General features: G+C 42.4%; 1 pseudogene; it reads right to left on the reverse strand.

The window, feature by feature from the left end:
* Positions 1-21918: 21918 nt before the first annotated feature.
* On the reverse strand, positions 21919-22059 carry LOC148354268 (U2 spliceosomal RNA; annotated as a pseudogene).
* Positions 22060-22694: the final 635 nt, after the last annotated feature.

Genomic DNA, 22694 nt, shown 5'->3' on the forward strand with positions numbered 1-22694 from the left:
CTTTTCACAAAGAAAAATGTAAATGTCTGTCTTATTTCCCCCAGTGAGTCTTACAAAGTGTGGAGATGATTCATGGCAGATGAAAGCATTCTTCATAATTAGATTAGCCTGATGGACTAGAATTCATTAATTATGAAGACACGTACACATGGTCCTTAATTCCCCCCTTTTGGTCTCGGACCTCCTCGGCACATTGCCCATTCGTCTGTAGTCGGCTGCTTGGCTGAGTTACTAAGTTGCGCTCACACTTTGTTGCAGCAAATAATGCGCAGGCACGGAAAGGCCAGCCTGGAAGTGATGGCCACAATATGCATTTGCCTTTAAAACTTAAGCGGCGCCTTTAATTTATCGAGGGTGTCAGATGGAGGCGCTGAGTAATTATTCTGGGGGCTTAATGAATTCTGTGGCCGTGGGGGTGTCTGTCAAGGAGGAGGACGCCCTCGCTGACCATGTTAGATGCTTCCAGACAACAAGCCTGCTATCCCGGAGCTACATCGTGTTGTTTATTTAAATATTTTTAGGTTTAACTTACACTAAGGGTCTCAAATATGCGGCTTTGGGGTAATTTGCAACCCTCAGGATGATAATTTGAAACTCTTGCTCTTACAGGAGAGATAAGAGGGCAGTGTGTGTTATTATACCACTAAATGCCAGTGGTGGACCATTATTTCCTACAAGGCCGTCTCTGCTGGCCTGATTATATCTGAAACATACATCCATCCATTATCTGCACCGCTTATCCTCAGTAGGGTCGCGAGCTAGCTGGAGCCGATCCCAGCTATCTTCAGGCAGTAGGCAGGAGACACCCTGAACTGGTTGCCAGCCAGTTGTAGGGAACACAGAGACAGAAAACTCACTCAATCACACCTAGGGACAATTTGGATAGACTAATTAACCTGACATGCATGTTTTGGAATGTGGGAGAAAATTGGAGTGCCTGGAGGAAACCCACGCAAGCACGGGGAGAACATGCAAACTCAGCACAGGAAGGCTGCTAGGTGGATTTTAACCCATGACCTCAGAACTGTGCCGAGGACGCGCTAATTTTGGAGAGGATGTCGTTGGGCGTCACCCCAAAACATAAGCAGACAGAAATATGGCAAAGAGGGAACGTTCTTTATTCAACAACATTCAACTACGTTCGTGGTCCGTCCAGGAGACGGTGGGCTTTTTATACTGTGTTCAACAAGATCACGTGATGTTTTTCTCTAACTCGACTCGCTTAGTCAGAAACTTGTGATTTCTTGTATCAACATTGTTTCATAACATCCAGATGTTTGTCATCAAACTGTCTTGCAGTTAATCCACAACAATAACCACTCAGCTGCCGTGCCGCCCATTATCTGAATCATGTGATGTTAATTATATTTTGTCCATGAATACTTAAATAATTAGGTAATACCAAATTATCTGTCAGAATAGTTTAATTACTTTTCCCCTAGTTTTGCTGCTTCCTGGTGTGTGCTTTTATATTCAAGTATTTAAACAACATTTCCGCCATGACTTGTTGCCAGCGTCAGAAAGCTACCCGGAGGCCTTCACAATCATTTCTGCAGGCCCTGACACATACAAAGAGTGTTGATAACTCTTTTGGCTTAGCCAACTAGACTTCAAGTTGGCCACATCATGGCCTTCTAAAAAAACGTAAAAAACGTGGCTTCTGTTTGGATTTCTTTCTCTTAATTTTCTCTCTGTTTTTCACTCTTCTCCTCGCCTTTTCTCTCTCTTTCTTTTCCCTTTGTTTCTTTTCTCTTTCTTTCTTTCTCATGTTTGCCTCTCTTTTGCGCTTTTAATCTTCTGTTTTTTTTCTCTACCCAATAAAAGTTCTGAATAAACGTTGTTCATTTTACTCTACGTTCAAACAGTGATTGTCGTCATCAATGTGAACTGACTCTTTAGCCAATCAGATTACAGAACAGAATGCACGATGTAAACCAGTGAGGTAGCAAGACCGTGAAAAGTGAACCTTGTGTAAGCGAGGGTATACTATACTAGTATACCTACAAGAATTCACTTGTCTAAAATCCAAAAAAAATTGTCACATAATTTAACATTTTATACATATTAACTTAACCGGATCGTGACATAACGTAAATAATAGAACAATGGTTTAATTTAATTGCAGCCCAATTAAAACTAAGGGTTATTCACTTACTACAACGTGCTCCAAATGGCTGCAGATACCATACAATCTGCGAGCGGCGGGCCTAGGACGCAGCCATAAAGAAGACTCGTCTGTACCCACCCGGAGGGGGGAGCCGGAGCTACACTGTGGGAGTCCCGGCAGCAACGGCCTGGGTTGTGGAACCCAGAAGGGAGAGGACCCACGCAGAATGGAAAGGACCCACACAGAGGACTGGAAGAATGCTGCTTGGGAGGGTGGGATGGCAGAGCTATGCCCTTGCACAATAGTATTGCCTTTTACACGCTGGTTTACTACTGTTAAAAGAAAATAACTCTGAAATTGTTTAATTGATGTTGAAAATGTCAGGAAAAAATGTTAAAACGTCATATCGTCACGTCATATTGTCAGATATAAAAAAATTGTGAATATGCTTGATGGCTGTGTTTTGCTGCTGTTGGTGTCGGTGGATTTGTTCAGACCGAGGACAATCGACTTTGGCCTGGACGGATCTATTGACACTAACAAAGATGTTATATAATGAAATTGTGAATATGTTTGATTTTCGAGAAGGTTTGTTCAAACCTCACTTTGTGTTTGCTGTTAAAAACGTAATATTGGAATATAATATTGTGAATGTGCTTAATTGCTGTTGAGATTGTCATGATTGTTTTCTGTTCTTAGTGTCAATAAATTTGTTCAAACCAAAAAAAAAAAAAAAAACTACAACGAAAAAAGCCAATCAGAAACAAATTTTGTATGGAATGAAGGGCTCGTTTTTTAAATAATGGAGTAATTACTTTGAATCAATACCTTTTAAAGTGTCAATTCTTAAAATACTCAGAATTTTGGAAAATAATGCTCACAAATGTATATTTTTTGCAGATCTCACATAACTCCTCAATTAATCAGATAAACAATCTACAGTACAGACGCTCCCCTACTTACGACCATTCGTCTTACGATAAGCGGTAGTTAGAACATTTTTTTCGGGATGTCGAAAAATATCCGTTAGATTGTGTATTGTGTGCACCTTTTTCCAAGTACAGGGCATTACTGTAGTGCTTCTTTCTGTCACGACCAGAACAAAGGGTAGACCCAATCGCATAACGTTTCTCACAAGTTTATTGACATAAAGAGGAAAGGCAGTGCCCGCGATCCGGTGCTCACTGAACGCGGGAAGCAAGCCGCTCATAGAATTGTAACGTGTTCCGAATGCGGAAGTGGATCTTTTGGAGCGGGAGATCGTAGTGTAGTAGACCGAAAAACAGGTCGATAGCCGGAACAGGAGAGCAAAACGTAGTTGGGATCAAAAAACGAGTCGAAAGGCGGGACGGAAGATCAAAACGTGGTCGGGGTCAAAAACAGGTCGTAGCCAGAGACAAACGGGGCAATCAGGAACTGATGGGTGGAAAACGGGTGAAAATAGCGGGACCGACTGGAGTCAATGTAAAAAATGCTTGCCTTGTGGAAACAGAGGTTCGCTGACGAACTGACAACAGGCGATTGAAAGGACGGAGTTTAAGTAGGACGGGGAACCAATCAGGCCGTGGCCGGCGCCAATCGAGCGGGCACAGGTAAAATTAATCAGTCATCATGACACATTCCGCCGCGGGGCACTGTGAGAGTTCACCCAGCAGCCACCCCAAAGAAGACATTAACTTCCTCTTCCTAGTTTGTGTGTAAACATTCTATACTGTATATCCCATGCACTAACAACATATGGTTGGTGTAAAGTGTAAACAAGAGGCGAGCCGCTTCTTTTGAAATTAAAGTGGAATAAGAAAGTTTGATGCGGTTGAGAAAATGGTTGGATAACTTTTTTCGGCCACTTTCTACCACGAAGGAGGAACTCTTGATGCTCATCTTCCAAAAGTAAGCTAAACCTAACTTAATTTATCTTTATAGAGCATATTATATTTGAAATATTTGATTTTTTTAGTACAAAACAATACAGGTTAATGATACAAGCCTCAAACATACAAAATATAGCACTGAAGCAACTTACAAACAAATTCAACTTACGAACGATCGTCCGGAACTTATCTCGTTTGTAAGTCGGGTTGCGTCTGGATTTCTTTTAATACCTAAGAGTCAGTCTCTTTTAAAGAATGACTCACATATTGCACATGCACCATACGTTATCCTGCGCTGACATTATACTTTATCCTGTGCCAACATCCTCGCTATATTTCCAGTCCTTAGGAAAACATATGTCATCCTTCCTCCTTCACCTCGCCGCCCCAAAAAAAGAACTTGACAAAAGCCTTCTCGTTAGGCTGTCACGACACGAGGACCTCTGGCTCAAAACCAAGAGAAACTTTATATATATCTTCCGTCTTCTCCTCCTTTCAACATGTACTAATGATGTGGATGAGCGAGGCGATGGTTCTGGGGGCCCGAACGTGACATATAAGGCGGGTAACGCGACCTCGGTGGCGGCGCAAAGATCATAAGCCGCCAAAAGAGACCTTCTGTCACGATACCAAGGAACAAGCAAGTTCTCAGCTGCCTCCGTTCATCTCCGTAATGACAGCTAACGCGTTTGAAAGCCGACGGCATTCTCCGTGGCACTTGAGCTCGCCTCTTTCAACTCTGATTAGTTGACTTGCCAGGAGATGAAGGGAAATCATTTAGCGGAGGATAAGTGAGACGGGAGATAATAGCGATGCAGGATCGAGGCGCAGGGTGAAGTAGCTCCGCCCACTTTGATTGGTGAAACTCGAGAGGGACCTGATAAACCCAAGCTTTTTGATGAGACCCGTGGATCGTTGTTAAATTGTTAATGTCAAGAATCGCGGAGACCGGTAAACGGTCGATTTAGACCCAGTAAGGGTTTTCAAAAGTCAAGACCGGCAGCTGGGTGGTTAGCGCACAGCCCCACGGTGCAGAGGTTCAGGGTTCAAGTCTAGCTACCGCAGCCTCCCCATGTGGAGTTTGAATGTTCTCCCCGTGGGTTTTTTCCCCACATCCCAAAAACATGCCTATCAGGTGATTTGCCCGGTCCAACTTGTCCCTAAGTGTGAAAGAACGAGTGAGTTACGCCCTGCGACTGGCCGGCAACCAGTTTATAGTATCCTGTCATGATTACTGATTCGGGGCACCTGCGGTTACCCCGTTGGCGCCAACAGCCCTGGTCGCTGATTGGCTCCCAGCCACTTTTTAAACCCCCGGCTTCAAAAAGGAAGCTGTCAGACCGTCCTGCGAACCTACGCTTTTGCTAGGCAAGCTCTGTACCTTCAGACAATCTCCTTCCCTGTTTTCTCCTGCCTGATACCTGTTGTCGACCTCTTTTCTGGACTCGTTACCGCCCTTGCTCTCCCGTCCCGGATATCGACCAGTTTTCCCGCTGCCTACGACTCTAAAGTACCACTTTCGCGTTCCTGCCATCAGCTACCCGTGTCTGACGATCATCGGATTGTTGAAGCAAGCACTGCTCTCTTTCTCAATAAAACTGAGTAAAAACAAACGTTATTGGGTCCTGTCTCCGTTTCTGGCTTCTGACATGTCCCCTGCCCACTGCCTGAAGCCGGCTGGGATGGGCTCCAGCGCCCCCGTGACCCTACTGAGGATAAACGATGAGGGATGGAAAAGTTAAGACCAGTCTTGCCTTTCACATAGCAAGGAAAGATCCAGCTGCTAAGATATCAATTCTTACTCAATGCCCTTTTTGACAGTCAGAATGGGATAACGCAATAAAGAAAATCAAGGTAGACTCTATCTTCTAGGAAGGACCTGGGGTGGTGATGCACCGAAAGGATAGTGCCAACCACCGTTAAAGACATATAGACATCATAGGCGTCGCCGCGAGCGGCAGCCTTTCCAGCAGCTCCGTGTTATTTCACTCTTTTTGTGATTTATTGTTTTAAGTGTCTGCTTCTATTTTTGTTTTTTCGTCCCGTTTGACAACTACACTTTGGATTACTTTCCATCCTATCGTTATGGGTTTTAACGCACAAAAATGCGTTTATTCGAGGAATCGACTCCTTGCCCTGAAGAATTCTCGTACCTGCGTGATGAGGGGGCCCTATCGTGGATGCAGAGCCGGAGCAAAGTTGAAGGCTAAGAGGCTAGCGGCGTTATAAGCCTTCGGTACCGTCCGTAATCATGGCAAATGTGAACTCTCTACAAAATAAGACCGACAAAGTGGCTGTGCTGGTGTAAAACATCAAAGCGTACAGGGAGTGCAGTTTGCTGAGTTTTACGTAAACGTGGCTCACGTCTAGCATCCCGAACGCTAACGTGGAGCTACCCGGCTTCAGCGCTGTTAGGACAGCCAGAGACACAAAAGCCTGCGGGAAGCGGAGAGGAAGTGGACTTGCTATCTACGTGAACATGAGGTGGTGTAACCCTGGGCACAAAGATTTTCATCTGCTGCAGGGACGTCGAACTTTTGGCCTAGCGTGTGACGTCATCCACTCAGCTGTTGCTAAACTACAACACAGCACCGCGAGGCCATCCTGTTAATCTGTTAATGAACAACAAAAGGATACTGCTGGAAGTGTGAATGTGAATAAAGTATCTATCTATCTATCTATCTAAACTCAGGGAAGGAGAAGAGCTGCGGAGGAAGTAACCAGTACTTTAACATGCAAGATTTCATATAATCAAATGGGGGAATATTGTGGAGGGAAAAGTCAACTTTGCAGGGAACATCTGGGAAGGATGTTGTGTTATATAACTATCCTAAGAAGGTTGGGTAAGTTTTGTTCATTTATTTTGAGAATTGTTGATTGTGATTATTAAACATTGAAATTTGCCTTTGAATTGGCTCCTTCATTGGAGTTTTAGCATTAGCACTCAGCTAGCTGTGTTAAGAACAAACCAAGTTTTATATTTAAACGTAGAATATATGTCATTGTTTCTGCTGTGTTATAATACACTTTGAAAACTATCAATAGTTTTGACGACCCCAATTTAAATGTTGAGGGAGTTGGTCCTTCACTGCAGCTTCCATTTGTTTTAACGAGGCAGTTAAAGCTTTGCAGCCAAGAGACCGGTTGAAATATAACCACCGCCGCGACGTATCAATACAAAGAAAAACAACGAACGAATTTATGACGTATTTCCCCGCCGATCGATCTAGGCCATTTCATCAAATCCCCCTGAACGTCTTTCAAAACTTTACAAAGACGCCCTGACCAAAACAAAACACAATGACGGTTTTATGATATCCTCTCTTTATCTGGCAGTCGTCTCCAATGACAGAATCGGAGAGACCCAAAGAGAGAAAGAGAGAGAGATAGAGAGCGCAGAGAGCTGCCGTGTGGTGAGGAAGGAAGACGGCTGTCAGTCGCCGTCAATCATTTGGCTTTTTGATGCCATCGTCTTGGCACACGCCTGTCTGTCTCCCAGCGAAAACATCCATCAAAGAGTCTGTGAAATCTAGGTCTTACCATTTTGACGTTCGCGATGGTCCTTCGAGCCAGACCTTTGTTTGGATTCGAAAAACGGAAGAGAGTGGATTGAAGGGATACTAAAAAGTTCATGTTTCTTAGCACTGGGGTTTATTTTTTTTTAAATAGCAGAGAATGGAGTTGCCTTAATTGTCTTTGATGGCAAAGGAGTGTACCATATTTCCTGGACAATTAAGGCACATCAAAGAGCCCCAACTTGGCCAGAAATTGGAGAACGTGCTTCAATACTTACTCTTATGTAACGGGTGTAATAATAACTTACACGTGTCCGACGATCATCGGATCGTGGAAGCAAGCACTGCTCTCTTTATCAATAAAACTGATTAAAAACGAATGCTATTGGGTCCTGTCTCAGTTTCTGGCTTGTGACATGTCCCCTGCCCACTGCCTGAAGGGTTTCCTGCTGAAATATGTTGTATAGTTTCTGTATAAGTGTCCTGCAATGATGAGTCCGATAGTGCCACCTGCTGGTATATGGTAAGTTTTGGTTTGGCTTTAGACTTTGCGACAGGAAGGTGGGGTTTTTTGGCAGTCTACAACGAGCTGCCAACGGTAAGACACAATCTTTTGGTGCTCCGCAAAAAGTTAATTTTAAACATTAAAACCACAACTGACAAATCTCTCAACATGCACAGTAATGTGATTGATGTTGTCAAGCTGTTTGGATTTTTTTTCGTTTTGTTTCTGCCGCCTTTTATGTTAGTTTTGCCGGACGTTGCATGTTGTGCTAAAATGCTAATTCCCCTTATAGAGATCAAAGCCAGCAGAAAAGCTTACCACGTGTTGTGTTGTGTTGTGACTCATTCATTTGCAGGTAAATTGTACCCGTTTTTATACTCATTATTGTTATTATTTCTATTTTCTCACATATATAAAAAGGATGATGTTGTTTAAAATTCAGACTAAATAAAAATATGTTGAATTCATTGTAAACGTTAAAAAACCACTATACGATCTCTTGTTAAAAGTATCTTGTTAAAATGGATGTAAAAATGTATTGTGATGGTTGATATTCTAAAATGTATTTTATGTAAACTGAAAAGAAAGCTCTTTGATATGTTTTGGGAGGTCTCCAACGAGCTGCCAACGAGATCAAAGCCAGCAGAGAAGATTACCACGTGTTGGGTTGTGACTCATTCATTTGCAGCAACTACAATAAAAACCTCATCATCCAGTCCAGCGTGAATGTGGATCTTTGTTGGGACGGGTACACCGCGGTTACGCTTATATACTGCAGAATATGGTGGATGGATTAGAAATGCATACAGTATTTATAGGTAGGTGCTACTGCACAAGGTTTTACGGTATACTTTGGTATTTGAGTAACAGTCGCTGGCCTGTATTACAATACTGGGGTGAGGGCATTGATACATTACTACTCAATTACCAGCTGTACAGAGATCATGCAAAATAGGCAATAAACCTGATCTCATGATCAAACTATTTTTACTGACGGTGCCAGAAACACTAATTTGCAAGTGCATTCTTATAGGTTAAAACAGTCCATCCACTTCTTCACCGGCTTGTCAATAACGTTGCAAAAGACAGAAACAAAAAACAGTATTTCGACAGAATACTATACAGGATATTTTACCTACGTAAACATATTAAACCTAGAGGTTATTGTTTAACCTGTTAGAATGCACTATGCAAATCAGTGTTTCTGGTACCGTGAGCAGAAACATAGTGTGGTAATGAGATAAGGTCAAATGCATGGGTCTTAGAGTTAGAGGCTGAGTATCCGGGTAGGGTATAGACGAACGGGGTTTTCTTAAAGGGACAGTGTTTTATATTGGTCCACTAGATGTTGTTGTAATGTGTAGTGTAACCAAACATGAGTCCACGGAAGAATACAAACTACAGTGACTGAATGGGTACAAAAAGTACCCTGTTCTTCCAATTTTTACCTAGCCTTTTTCAAAGAAAGAGAAAAAGAAGGGAAAATTATTTTTTAAAGGAATAGAAAGTAGGGAAGAAAAAGAGGCAAAAAGGAAAACTGTAATAAAAATAAAAGTAGGGGAACAGGAATAAAAAAAGGAAAAAGAATAAAAAGAACGATAAAGGGAAATAATTAAATCAAACGAATTAAAGTAAAGAAAGACACAAACAAGGGAAAAAAATATTTTCATTTTCTTTCTTTTCAATTTTTTTTTTTCATTTATTTTCATTTTTACTTTTGTTTTTGTTTTACTGTGTCTGTTTTTCTCATTTTTGGGCCTTTTTCATTTTCTTTTTTTCTTCTTTTCTAAAGTAATAAGAAGCGGTTTGGTCCCTTTGAGTCTCTGTATTTTGTCTTTTGTCCACTATGTTTTAGGCACTTGTTTTTGTTGGCATGACAGAATACAGCAAAATCTAATGGGAAAATAATACACAGTGTCCCTTTAACTGTCATATGAAGGCGGGTGCCTCCAATTATCATCCTGGGGACTACAATTGGCCCCCGGGCCATGAATTTAAGACCCCTGCTCTAATGCCTTTTCATATGTCATTTGTACCAGTGGTGGTCTAGAAAAATGTCAACGCCCTAACTGCTGCAATCTGGGTTTGATTTCCTTTTCAACCAATGTTCACATTTTTAATTAGCGACACTTATTGACTGATTAATCATTGCATTACTATATGCAGTAAGTGTATAAATACTCCAACAGTTATACATAAATTAACACAGAAGCTCTTACTGTAGTCTCAATTTCATGCGTTTTGCAATTTAAATCAGTGACACTGATCAACCGATCAATTATTGCACTAATATACACTATCAGTGTTCATTTTACCTCTGAAAAGTGATCAAAAATCTATGGGTCTCAACAGAGATCTACGGGTGCCCAAAATTTTGTGTTATCGAGGTTGAAATTGTAAATCTGTGACAAACATATAATAAAAATCTATATATTCATTTAGTTTTAATCATCAAATTATCAATTCATTTTCAGCATCAAATTATTGTTGGTAATATAGATTAAAGGGATAACCACAAACCTGTCTTTTTTTCACTCTTTCCTTTTATACTTCCTTTTTTTCTTAACTTCTTTATACAACATCATAATTCGTAATATAATGCATCAAAGCACGTGAGCCGTTTGAGAGCCGGCTCTCTTGAATGAGTTAAGCCGAAAAAGCCGGTTCTCTAAAAGGAGACGGACTTTTCACCACACAACTTGAGATCGGCGTGCAGACGAAAACTCAAACCGCGAGACCAAAACAACATCCGCCGGATCTGCCTGCCAAAAAGTTTGGAGTGCGGTAAATCTTTGTTTAAAAAAAATGTAATCGGGTAATAATGACAATTTTTGTGTCAAAAAAGTTGCGTGCCGGGGACGCACGTTGATTTGAGACTATGCGTACCCAGCAAAAATGATGCGTTTAGGACGCAGGGACGCTGGCAAACGAGAACACTGTACTATACACGATTAAACACAGTAGCTCTGTTGTTTCATGTGACTTATAGTCCGGTGCGCCCATCCCTTTTCAGCCCGAATTCACACCAACAGTGGACCCAAATGTGTAACGTTTCACACAACACTTAATTAAGGGATCGTGGGAATAAGGGAGAGAGTAAAAAACAGTGATCTGGTGCTTGCTGAGCAGGTGAAACAGGAAGCCCCCGCTACATGCCATGGGGTCATACTAACAGATATATGCTAACGATTTATGCTAACAGGTACATGCTTAAAAGTAATGCTAACGACTGTATGCTAACAAGTTATGCTAACAGCTACATATTAACGACAAATGCTAACGAGTCATGCTAACAGCTACAGGCTAATGAGTTATGCTAACTGCCAAGTTCGACCAGCTTTACATGCTAACTGCTACATGCTAAAACGTCAATCTAATGGTTACAAGCAAATAAATTATGCTAACGACTACATGCTGTGCCATTTGAATTGAATGGGATAATGGGGACAAACTTGACACAAAGTACAAGGTTTTTCTTACTAGTACTATAATTACTATTACATATCCAGGGTTCATAGATAACTTAACAACCTGGGTCCACGGGGCACCACTTCCTGTGGTCTGTCTTAGGCAAGTACAGCTTGGCGGTGCCCATTCCTCTCCAGGCAGTTTTTTGGGGTAGAGGTTTCCATAGAGCAGAAGCCCATGGAAACCTCTACCTGGTTTCTGACTCAAATACAGCACCTCCATCATTTGGTCGCTGTTGTTCTTCAGTGCAAAGCCTCACCCCACTCAAAGATGAGCCGGACCTCCGCATAGACCTGCAGCCACATTTGATGATACTAATACTAGATCCTAGATCATTTGGGGAAGATATTTTGAGTAACGGGTCTTAGTTTTGTATATATTTCTATTTTATATTGCTATATATTTAGATGATTTAATAATTAAATACATAAATAATTCGAAAATATGGATCCGTTAGAAATACAGAAACCAACCAATGAATAAATATCTAAATAGTAGATGTGAAATGGTCGACCATTTTGAAGAAGCCCGTCAGGCCGCATTCCCATACCGGGAGTCGAACCCGGGCTGCCTGGGTGATTCCTGGTTTTCACCCAGGCGGCCCGGGTTCGACTCCCGCAATGGGAACATAATTTAAATGATGACTATTTTTTGCACCAAATGCATATGTTGACTATTTTTTGCACTATGATGACTATTTTTGCACCAAATGTATAATTGCACAAACCCTTACGATACCAAACTGTACTTTGTGTAAATATAGTGTAAATTATAACTATAACCTTATCCTCCTTGTTTTATAACCTTATCTTCTCTGTTCCTTTATCTTCTTGGCTTTATTACCTCACTGTGAATGTGTGAAACTGGAGTGTCATGGCCAATTTCATTGTCACAATATGTTAACCCATTTTGTAACAATGACAATAAAGGTATATTCTATTCTATTCTATTCTATTCTATTTGGCCCGTGGGCCTTAGAGTTACCCCTGATCCGGCTGTTCAGCACCCACTAAAGCTCTGAACCAAAAATCGCCCCTTGCGTAAAAATGGTCATGGAACGATAATAATTATTGAAAAAAATGAAAAAGAACGGCCATTGATAGCAAAAAGGAATATCACGGGCCAACATATTGGGGGATTTTACAAACGCCGCTCTTATTTTAAAGCACAATAGAAGGAAGGGTCTGCTAAGTTCATCGGCGCCGAAGCCCCCCGCGTGAACCTGGAGGTCAAACACGTGCTTTCGCCAACATAAGGCGCTCTCATGCCTCGCTTTGATTGCTTCCCTTTAGATCCGCGAGGGATCCTTTTGAACACTATGCCACTGTGCTGCTACACGTCATCGATCCAAACCGCTGTCCTTGACGGAAGGCTCGCTTTTTTTCATCTCGGAAAAGCGAGTCACGCCTTTGGCTGACAAAATGGCCGCTTCTATGATACACTCGGGGCCTGTGTTAGAAGTCTTTTTAGGTCCAATGTGTCAAACTCATGGCCCGTGGGCCAAATATTAGAAATATCAGGGTTCATTTTTGAGACGAGGCGTGTTGGAGCGGACGCTCGTTTACTTTCGTGTCACTCACTCACAAGTAAACCCTAACATACAACTGTAAACTTTATCTCTCTAATTTTAACTGTAACTTTTTAAGTTGCACCATATAGTCTGGGAAATACGATAAATACCATTCAATTACTTTCTAGTTACATTCATCCTTTAAATCAGGGGTGTCAAACTCATTTTAACTCGGGGCCACACAATAGAACAAACATTCTGTCGGGGGCCGGACTAGTAGATTAAAGAGAAAGAAAAAGAGAGATAAAGAAATAAGAGAAAGAGGGAGGGAAAAGGAGAGAGGGTGGGACAAAGAAAGAGAGAGAGGGAGAGTGAGAAACAAAAGAGATAAAAAGAAAGGTTGTGAGAGGGGGGGAAAGAAAGGGAGAGGAAAAAATAAATCCAAAGAGAAATAGAAAGACAGAAGGAGAGAAAAGAAAAAAGAAAGCGTGAAGGGTAGGAAGAGAAAAAGAGAAAGGAAAAAAAAGGAAGTTAGAGCAAAAGAGGTTAAAAGACACAGAGAGAAAAAGAGACAAAGAGCAACAAAGGAAGAGAAAAAGAGACACAGAGAGTGAGAGAGACAAAGACAGAGTGGGAGAAAAGGGGTGGAAGAGAGAGAGAAAGAGAAAGAGAAAGAGAGAATGATAGAAAGAGAGAAAGAGAGAGAGAGAGAGAAAGAGAGAGAGTTAAATAAATACAAGTACAGTGTCTTTGTTAGAGGCACTTGGCTTTGGCAATATCAAGTTGATATATTTCAACCTGCAGCTTGTTTTTCTCTTGCGCTTCTCTGAGTGTTGTCTCGCGGGCCGGATTCAATCCCGGGCCTAATCTGGCCAGCGGGCCGCCTGTTTGACACCTGTGCTTTAAATCATGCCCCTTGCGGACAGCTATCACGCCAATGTGGGCCTCGGTGGAAAAAGAGTTTGGCCCCCCTATTTTAGGAACTAAACCACATTAGAAGTCCTCGGCCTTGAACCCGGGCCCGGCGGCAGAGTCCATCGCCTTTAAAGCATTAAAAATGCGCAGGGACAAGATGGGCGCCGGCTGTTTATTGGCACTCGCGGCTCCATAAAGCATTTTCCTCCCTTTTTTGCGAGGATGAGACGGACATGCTCTATAGTCCAACTGATGGCGTTTAACATCGAATATAAACTATAAAACACAATAATAAACAGGAGTGGAGCAAATAAATCTGATTCATATTAGCCCCGAGGTGGGATTTATATAAGCTTAAGACGGACGAGCTCCACAAAGCACAGGCGAGATGCTAATGCTGTCTTCTAAACACGTGGGCAACACTTGAAAGTAGTTTCATCTCCACTCGGGCCGGCACGACCCGGCGCTTAAGTAATGTATGGCTTTCATAAGCATGCGGCCGAGGAGCACTCGGAAATGTGTCCCCGTCCTCTGGGTGCTGTGATTAAGAGGAAAATACACCGCGCATAGGCGGGGAATACATTTCAAACGGAGAGGATTTGAGGAACGTCTGCGCCGTGTGACAACGGCTGCGGAATACATCACGGGAGAGTATTGTCCCCTCGACGCTAGCGCTAATGTATCACCTCTGGACAACGGTAATACCCGCGATCGGAGAGTGCAGATCTGAGGAAATACTCTCAGTCTGTATTATTTGCGGGCGAGTTGGTCACAGGTCTGCGCCGAGAGGTCGTCTGGCGTCCCGGGGTGACACCCGGGTCGTCTTTACGGCCTTCATTTGGGCTGATGAATAGCCGGTGTTCTTATCAGTCCCACCGCCTGTGATTTCGAGCGCTACCTTAGAATTCCGCTCGGGATTTGTTTTGACAAAAAAAAATAATCGTGGCATCAAAATTCAGGTGCTAAAAGTGGAAATTAAGCGAACTCTTCCTATAAAGCAATGTGTTCTGGATTCTTGTAGGCTTGACATTTTTTTGCTTCTTCTCTACCACAATAACGTAAAACAGCTTGCCAAATGTACGTAACTTACAAATTCTCTTGCAAGTTCGAGTTTCTGTAATTCCTATGATGTAATCAGGGTTGGGTAGGGTTACTTTAACTGGATTACTTTCAATTACTTTTGGATTACTCCAATACCAAATATGCTAATAAAGACAAAATAAACTAAATATGAATAAAATTATGACTCACAACACGTGGTAAGCTTTCTCTCCTGGCTTTGATCTCTTTGATCTCCGGCAAAACTAACATTAAATGCGACAGAAACAAGATGAAAATAAATCCAAACAGCTTCCCAACATCATTGTTGCCGTTCCATGTATTCCGTTACTCCCCAAGCCTGCACAAGATTTAGTCATTTTATTCATATTTAGTTTCTTTTGTCTTTTATTAGCATATTTGGTATTGGAATAATGCAAAAGTAATTGAAAGTAATCCAGTTAAAGTAACCCTACCCAACCCTGGATGTAATCAAAACATTTATACAGTATTTTTATCTATTTATACTGCAGTGAGCCATTCTGAGAAACGTGGGAGCTATGTCTGCATTCAATACCATAATCTCTAAGGTCCTGGTGGAGAAACTCACACGTGGGGCTCTTTTTCTAATTTTTCCACTGGATTATGAAACCTAGCGGCCACGTCTCTTCTATGCTAACGCTTAGCACCTGATCGCTCCAAAGATGTGTGCTGAGCCCTCTAATTTTCACCCTATATACCTAGGACCAACAGGCCTCAGGTGGTGAAAATTAGGAAGACGACATAACCCCCCTGCTCCTCACCATGGTCATGCTACAGGGGTGTATGCCCAGTGCAGCCCTCTTTACCCTATTCACTCACGACTGTGTTGCCATTCATCCCACTGATACAGTTGTGAAATTTGCAGATGACACTACATTGGTGGGTCTCATCTCAGGCAACGATATGGCAGAGAGGAGGTACAACAGGCCTCACTGTGGTGTTCAGCAAACAACCTAGGGCTGAACATTAAGAATACCTAGAAGGTCATCGTAGACTTCAGGAGGCCCATCGCGAAAGACCGACCACACTCCCATTCTGGACGGAGAAGTGGTGGAGCTGGTGGAGAACATCAAATTCCTGGTCCTCCACATTACATCAGGCCTCTCCTGGTCTACAAACACTTGCCGCCTGGTAAAGAAAGTTCAGCTAAGAATCTTATTCTTCAGGAAACTTAAACGGGCTGGTCTCGCCCCTCGGCTGCTCCTCAACTTTTACAGAGCAACAATCAAGAGCGTACTCTGCCTTAACGGACAGTGTGGTATGGCAGCTGCACAGCACAGGAAAGAGAAAAACTAGTGCGAGTTATAAGGACCACATGGGGGCATCCGAATTGGAATCCATATACGCGAGCCAAGAGGAGAGCAAAGGCCATCGCCACGGATGTCACAGGTATAACATGTATTACATGTATATATGGGGGCGGCAGTGGCTCAGTAGGTAGAGCGCTCGTCTTGGGATCAAGAGATCGCAGTTTGAATCCCGGCTCTTCGTGTTACATGTCAAATTGTCCTTGGGTAAGACACTGAACCCCTAATACCCCCAATAAGCAGGTTAGCGCCTTACGTGGCTGCACGGCCGCTATTGTGGAATGGGAAGCACACTGTAAAGCGCTTTAGGAAGTCTTGACTTGAAAAGCGCTATATAAATGCAGATCATTTCATTACCAGCTCGGTAGCCTAGATGGTAGGGCGCCTGCTCCGAGACTGGGAGGTCGCTGGTTCATACCTGATACCTAAGACTTACAACATTGGTACTCATTGCCTCCCTACTTGGCGCTCGGCATTAAGGGTTGGAATTGGGGGGGTTTGGTCACCTAATGACTAAAATGGCTGCGCCCTGTTTGGCTGCGGCTGCATCGGCTCGCTACAGTTTACCTGTACGGTCAGGTGTACCGACATTTCGTTCTGTAGCAATGGTTACAAAGAATGACAATAAAAGTAAATTCTATCCTATCCAGTGAGCACGTATTTCGTTACTTCCCCTATTCAGAAACCTAAAAAGAAACCAAGAGTCTCCTCCTCCCTGAAAATAATCAAGGAACGAGGTCAAGCCATGGAAGGATGGCGGCGAAACGAAGACGTACTGCAGCTGCAGGGGTAGAGGGCGGAGCTTTCCGTTGTAGATAGTGGTTGCAAAGCGGCGCTCGTCTGTATTTTACAGCCATCAAGACTCATCATATTTGACAAGCATTTCAGTTTTGACGCAGGCCCGCCGTCAAATCCTCTCCAGCTACAGACGGTAGCGGGAAGTCGTCAAAAAAAAAAAAAAGCAAAGACACGGCGCCGAAACTCTCTTACCGCTTTTACCAGCACCGCCATCGGCGCCGTTAGCACCTGTCAGCTGACTGACTTCTTGTTCCCGACGGTTTATGGAAAAGGAAAAAAGAAACGGTGGCTGCCAGGCTTGGTAGGCCGCGTTTCCCATCAATATGAATTCACCACGGTCTTCACGCAACATCTGTTTTGCTACGCGTCTGTTGTGCACGAGGGGGAAAAGCCAGAGAGTAAATAGTCCTTTTAGAAGGTTCCTTTCAATCACTCCGGCCTTATGAAAAGCCGACAGTGTGCTCGGTTCTGGAAAGCCCGTTTACTTTCGTTCCCCAGATGTTAGCGACTCCGTGTTCTTTATTAGCGTGTCGGCCGCTTTTAGCATGAATGAATCAGGAACTCTCAGGAAGCTTTGCCGTTCGTCGCTGTTGGAGTACAAACCGGCACTGAAGCCTTTGCTTCAATTTGTTTTTTTAATTTTGAGATAGAAGCCTGTTCTCAGTACTGTATGTTAAGGATACATTCAAAAAATATTATTTAACTGTATTAAAGCATGACCTACCAGTAGACACATTCTTCCAGTGGTGGTGGATAATCAGTGGCCCAAAAAATTAAAATACTAATGGCATCATGTCATAAACATGTTTTATGAGGAATACCTGGAATATGACAATATTAAAAAGATTAACTAAAGATTTTGAGTGCGGGGTCATTTTCTACCCCACGTATGCCTCCAAGGGTTAAACATTGCTCTGTTGTTATAAGTACTAGTATGCCTTGAGTATTTCAAACCTTTAAACACAAAAAAAGCATTCAAATATACGAAACATATTATACAGATATTGCATCATTGGCCTATACTTTTACAAAAAAGTTTTCAAATTTTGTTTCAACTAGATTGGAAAAAATATTGTGATCATAAAGGAGGAAACATATATAAATATTAAGTAATAAGTAAGTTATTTTAGTTTTTATTAAATTCAGTAAATATTTTATATGTTTATCAATGGAATTTTAAGTAAAATGATCAAATTCATTATATTTCTTTAAATATTTGTATAGTTTTGTGTTTTAGCACAAACAAATAGGAAAGTAGAAGAATCATCTGCCCCCTGCCACACAAATACATTATTTTTTTCATGTTATACCACAAAAATAAGTGGAAAAAAATTTGAAAATAGGGAAATTAAATAGGGAATTTCAAATGCGCCATCCCCTCCTTTAAATTGCCTGGTACATGTGTTTTTGGATCAAGAGACAGTTCCAGATAGTGATTAGTGAGACGAGAACATATTCACTACTGCGCAAACTACTGTTTTTTTGTCATCTGTGGTTGCCCCGTGAATGGCCAAATTGTAATCGCTCGTCATCGTTCCTTGTGGATTAAAGGACTGTTTTTGCTAGATCGCACTGCTGTTCAATTTGGATTTATAAATTCAGGACTTAATTTTTGGGTTCAAAGGTCAAAATATCGTGAGTGCAGACGCTCCCCTACTACGACCATTCGACTGACGAAAAACAGTAGATACCTGCATTTTTTTCGGGATGTCGAAAGATATCCGCATATTGCTGTAAGTTAGATTTTGTATTATGTCACCTTTATCCGAGTACAGGACATTACTGTGGTGCGGGACTGTGAGAGCTGAATCAGCATCAACCCCCGAAGAAGAAATCTGGCTTTTACTTCCTATTTCGAGTGTAAACATACTACGTGTACTGTATCTCTAGTGCGAACTTTGACTTTTTTATTGTTTAATATCTCGTGCATCCATTCAATATGGTTGTTGTAAAGTGAAAAGAAGAGGCGAGCCGTTTCTTTTGAAATGAAAGTGGAATAAGAAAGATCGATAAGGTTGAGAAAATGGTTGGATTCCTTTTTTTCGCCCACTTTCTACCATGGAGGAGTAAGTAGCCTAACTCTCGAAGCCCATCTTCTTCAAGTAAGTTAAACTTCACTTTATTTATCTTTATAAAGCATATCTTTTTATGCAATGTTTATTTTTTAGTAAAAAAAAAAACAATACAGGTTACTTATACAAGCCGTAAACATACTTATATAAACCTTAAACATACAAAATGTAGCACTAAAGCAACTTATTATCAATCGTCTGGATTGTTCGTAAGTAGGGCAGTGTCTGTACGTTGCGAATGTTGAAAAGGAACCTAATGTCAAACCTCCCGTTTAGCTACGGTTACGTGTTATATGAATAATGTTGTCTAAAACATGGACGAATCTCTCCCGAAGAAATGTTTCCAGATGTAACCACAGTGTTTTGTATGCGTATTTGTATGCTTGCTGTTTTCTTAAATATTTACACAGAAACATATTAGAGGGAGGTAGCAAGGCACAGGTCATGAGATTGAACCTCCTGTGTGGAGTTTGCATGTTCTCCCCGTGCTTGAGTGGGTTTCCGCCAGGCACTCCAGTTTCCTCCCACATTCCAAAAACATGGATTTTAGGTTAATTGGCCGGTCCAAATTGTCCCGAGGTGTAAATGAGTGAGTGAATTGTCTGTCTCCGTGTGCCCTGAGACTGGCCGGCAACCAGTTCAGGGTGTCCCCTGCCCACTGCCCTAAGATGGCTGGGATGGGTTCCAGCACCCCTGCGACCCTACTGAGGATAAGCGGTGCAGAAAATGGATGGATGGATATTAGAAGGGAGGATTTCTTTTCTGGTCCGCACCAGGTCTAAGCCAGCTGCTAGGCACCAGAATTTACGATCGAAGTACAGTGGAACCTCGATTTTCGAACGCCTCTCAGTTCGGACAAATCGGTGTCCGACCAAAAATTTTGAGAAATTCTTGCTTCGCTCTTCGGTCATAAAATCTGAATTCGGACACCGGTAATGCATGAGTGCGTACGCTAGGGTGCGATGCTGAGCGGCGTACGGGTGTTTTAGCCCCTTATTATGCCTCCGAAGAAAGTCAGTGCAAGCAGCAAAGTTGCTAAAGGTGAAAAAAGAAAAGTAGTGCGTACAACTATTGCATTTAAGAACGAAATAATAGCCAAATACGAAGGAGGTGTGCGAGCGCCTTCTGCTGACCACCACAAAGGTAAGAAATCCTATTTATAGGATTACGATCACGCGAACGTACGATTAGCCTGGGTTAGCTTTAAGTTTACGTTAAACATTCAGGGTGTTGGAACGAAGCCCAACATTAAGGGTGTTGGAACGGAGCCCCCTTTCCAATGAACCGCTCACCACTTGTTGTGGAGACCCGGGTGCTAAATGACTTGTAAACGACCTGATTTTTTTATTTTTACACGTTCATGTTTGGGGAATCTTTCGTACGGAAGATTACGATAACGCGAACGTACGATTAGCCTGGGTTAGCTTTATGTTTACGTTAAACGTTCAAGGTAAACATTCAGGGTGTTGGAACGGATTCAAACAATTTACATTATTTTTAATGGGAAAAATGATTTCGGTGATCGAACAAATCGGTTTTCAAACAGGGTTCTGGAACGGATTATGGTCGAGAACCGAGGTTCCACTGTATTCAATAACCAATCCAAAATTTGCGTGATGCGCTGTGACGTGGCCTTGTGTCCTCCGTCCCTCGAAAATGAATCAAAACCTTAGTGTCAATGTCAGACCGGCTGCTGATTCACTTCGTCTTCATTTGTCATCTGGCAGAGTGGACCTGCTGCGTTCCTTCATATCTCCGTCTGTGTTCGTGCACGTGCACACGCCTTTTAAAGCGTGCTGAAAGTCAATTATCCACACCACTTGTCCCTGACATTATTGCGCTAATACAAGACGCTCTTGACCTTATGTTTGCGTGTCGCGCACGAATGCCAGTGTCGTGATTCCGCTCCTCCCACTCCGTGATTGGATTAACTTCAGATGTTGTGTGTGTCCGGGTCAATTACACAGACCGGGTTGTGATTCCGAATTCCAGGCCCGAGTCCGACAACCCCTTTTTTTTTCTCTCACCCGCCCAAGACATCTTTACATGGCCCCGAAGGGATGCTTTCGTCCCTTCCACGTCACACAAAGAGGACAGTCATGTCCCGTGACGTCCACGCCTTCTGTCTCTTTGTGTTCCCGTCCACGAGAGTCCAGGGGGGTCATCTCAGAGGGAGAGCTCATAATCAAGTCAATTAAGTGAGTCTGATTGCCATGGTAATTGGTCTGGGTTATAACATTATCGTTACCGCCTCAAGTGCGGTCACAGTGGGACATAGCAGTCAGATGAGAGGGAGTCTTAATAGCGAAGGGGGTTTTGTTATTTGTTTTGTGAAAGCCTGGTCAGGAAGCGAGGCAAATAGTAAATACAGTATTTTTCATACCATGGGGTGCACCTATATACCCCGAATTGTCCAGAAATCTGAAAGTGCGCCTTATGTACCACAAAAAGTGGTCGGTAAGATTGGAAATTAAGACAGTATTTACATGAGTACCTTGATGCACAAGGTTTAATGGTATACTACCGCATTTGTGCAATGATTGAGCAATCATCAGACATCATTGTGTGCAACAGGAATCAAACTCGGGTCGCGGCAGTGAGTGGGGTTTTAAAGGGGTTTTTAAGGGTTATTGTTCTATCTTCGTTATTCATTATCCATTATCCGTTATCGGTCAGTTCATTATACGCTACAAAGCCTAGGAGCCGGGACACTTACTCTCAGCCAAAAGGCTAAGCTAAGGTCCTAGCCCTAAAGCCTTGTTGCGATCATTGCGAATGCACCGTTCCCGGAGGTACTGCAATACCGGGCCGATGCGTGGAGTGGACAGAGCAAGCTCTTATTCCATCTCCGGAATGCAAAAATCAAAAGGCCAAGCTAAGGACCTAGCATCAAAGCCAAAGGCCAAATTAAGGTCCTAGCATTAAAGCCTTGCTGAAGGCCAAGCTAAGGACCTGGCATCAAAGCAGGGGGTTTTGGGGTTTTTAAGGGTTATTGTTCTATCTTCGTTATTCATTATCCATTATCCGTTATCGGTCAGTTCATAATACGGTACAAAGCCTAGGAGCCGGGACACTTACTCTCAGCCAAAAGGCCAAGCTAAGGTCCTAGCCCTAAAGCTTTGGTGCGATCATTGCGAATGCACCGTTCCCGGAGGTACTGCAATACCGATGCGTGGAGTGGACAGGGCCGACATTTAACCACTTGACCACTAAAGATACGGAAAACACACGAAAAAGGCATTAGATTTTATCTCATTATGACACCATTTTTAATTACGGTACTACAAGTAAAAAAAAGAAAAGGGAATTTTAAAAAAACAAAAACAGTGTTAACGTAACATGTCCAAAAAGGAATAGGAAGAAGTATATGCTCATTGGAGCCTACCCCCCAACTTTCTTAATAATTGTCTTACAGATATATCTTTTGTGTATTTACATGTAACAAGCACCTCATAAATATGCATTGTTACGTAGGTTTTGTAGATGCATACGGTATTTTTTCAGATCTGAGCAAGGACGTTTACTGCAAAGCATGATGGGCATTTA

The sequence above is a fragment of the Urocampus carinirostris genome, chromosome 13 (assembly GCF_059441175.1).
Source record: "Urocampus carinirostris isolate Australia breed hairy pipefish chromosome 13, RoL_Ucar_1.0, whole genome shotgun sequence".
NCBI classification, from domain to species: Eukaryota; Metazoa; Chordata; class Actinopteri; order Syngnathiformes; family Syngnathidae; genus Urocampus; species Urocampus carinirostris.